Below are 2,119 nucleotides of genomic sequence, written 5' to 3'. Positions count from 1 at the left end.
CGGAGCCCGCTTGGCAACAGCTGACGGGCGGGGGAGGGGGAGGGGGGGGAGGAGCGCCCCCCCCCAAGGGGCCTGGGACGGCCGTGGGAACCGGGGGGCGGGGCCCGCGCGGGGGGGGAGCAGGAGAGCAGAGCCCCCCCCCCAAAGCAGCCCTTTCCCCCGGGGGTGGGGGTCCCCAGGACGCCCCTGGAGGGTGGCAACTGTGCTGAGCCCCGGGGGAGGGGAGGAGGCATCCCAGCCTGGCGCAATTCGAGCCGGGAGAGCACGATGGAGCCCGGGGTTGCCACCTTCCAGGTGGGGCCTGGAGGCGGAGTTACAAGGGATCTCCAGGAGACAGGGAAAGGGGCTGCTTTGGAGGGGAGGGGGGAACTCTATGGCCTTTGCCCCCCTGAGGTCCCTCCCCACCCCAAACTCTGCCTCCCTCACGCCCCACTCCCACATCTCCAGGAATTGACCAGTCTGGAGTTGGCTACCAGAATGGAGCAGGACTCACACACAAAAACACACACAACTGCAAGCAACTAAGCACAGCCAGGGAGGAGGGCACCGTTGCTGCTCTACCTGCCGCTGCCGGTCATCTCAACAGAGTCTGCACTTGGGAACAGGCCTGGTGGATTGGGTCCCTGGGGGTTCCAGGCTTAGAGGCAGACGGGAACTGCATTTTTTTTTCTCCCTGGGGCAAAGCCGGAGGTAGCATGCTTGCCCCCAGATGCTGGGATACAGCAACCGTTTTTACAGAATGCAGAAGTTCCGCAGACCGCTTCAAGACCGCTTTTGCGACAGTCGTGGGAAAGCCGGCTTGCTGGGAGGCTCGGTCTGGGCAGCAGGCCAGGCGGAGCAGCACCGGCTTCTCATTGGCTCTGTGCCTGCAGCCTAACCCAATAAAGCCCATTCACCCGTGGAAGAGTGATTGGCAGAGGAGAAGCAGACTACTGGAGTTGGCAGTGGAGACCAGACAACAAGAGCCAACCTACCTTCCTGAGTAGGCGCAGTCTATCTGGACTGGGAAGAATAGCAGCAGTGTCTATCTTCAGTTTCCAGGAACTGGGCAGGGCGGGTTAGAAGCTCTTCGTTAGGACACTAAATCCAAAGCACATCCGCCCCAGGGAACTCAAGACATACTTCTGAGTAAACATGCACAGGGCCAGTCTGCAGACCCGATTCTTTGCCTGCAGCAAGGGCCACGATCCAGCCATGATCCCGTTGTTATTCTGCCCTCTTCTCTGCGCATCTACTGGGAAAGTCCGCCCCACTGTGTTGGGGGGGGGGGAAGGCTGTCTCCCAGATGTGCAGAGGATTACAGCCACGTGAGCTTGTCTACTTAAAAGTAGGTCCCACACTGTGTTTCAGGTGGGGTTTTGCCTCCAGGTGAGTCTGCGCAGCAGGACCAAAATCACAGGGGAAGGTGGTGCTGCTGGGATTGGCCCTCCGGGATGATCTCTCTGGCCCTTCCCCAAAGTTACAAAAATCCCTTTTTGGCAAAAAGGCATGGCAGGCAGGATTCTACCCAGTTGCTCTCTGGGAAGGAAACCTGCTCCCGCCTTCCTGCACTCCAGCCAATGAGCTCCCAGGTGCTGAGATGACTGACAGGCACCAGGCCTTTATCTGTAAACCTGGGATGCGAGGAATGACACAGGAAGACGCTCCAGGCAGGCGATGCTTTTAGGGGTGTGGCCTCCTCCGGTCCTACCTGCTCACCTGCCCCCTCCCACCTGGGAGCCAGACGAGGGCCTCATCCTTTCCTCCTCTCCCCGCAGGCCTCTTTGGAAACAGCACAGCTCGCTGGGTCCGCCAGTTCCCTGCAATCGTTCGGCCACTGTTTCTGGTTCCCTGGTGCTACCAAAACGGTAGCCGGGAGAAGCCCTCCTGCCGGAGTTTTGGAAGCTCTGTGGCATTGGCTTGTGCTATTTTAGAGAGAGAAGAAGAGGTCGGATTTATACCCTGCCCTGCACTCGGAGTCTCAGAGTGGGTCACAATCTCCTTTCCCTTTCCCTTCCCCTCCCCACAACAGACACCCCCTGTGAGCAGTGTTCCCTCTAAGCTGAGTTAGTGTGAGCTAGCGCACAGTTTTGTAGCCTCCGGCTCACACATTTTTGTCTTAGCTCAGAGAGGAGGACTC

The 2,119-nt window shown here is 59.4% G+C and overlaps 1 protein-coding gene across 1 annotated transcript in view; it reads right to left on the bottom strand.

Annotated features, from left to right (window-relative positions):
• The window catches only part of SNN (stannin), a 14,412-nt gene extending 13,371 nt beyond the window's left edge, over positions 1–1,041 (bottom strand). Inside the window, exon 1 of the mRNA XM_015409935.1 lies at positions 975–1,041. The gene's annotated coding sequence lies outside the window, so the exon portion shown is untranslated. The remainder of the gene's footprint in view (positions 1–974) is intronic.
• Positions 1,042–2,119: the final 1,078 nt, after the last annotated feature.

Source organism: Gekko japonicus, unplaced genomic scaffold, assembly GCF_001447785.1.
Source record: "Gekko japonicus isolate JY-2015 unplaced genomic scaffold, Gekko_japonicus_V1.1 scaffold78, whole genome shotgun sequence".
Classification (NCBI taxonomy): Eukaryota; Metazoa; Chordata; class Lepidosauria; order Squamata; family Gekkonidae; genus Gekko; species Gekko japonicus.
The sequence above is the reverse complement of the archived record's forward strand: the minus strand, read 5'-3'. Positions and strand labels throughout refer to the sequence as shown.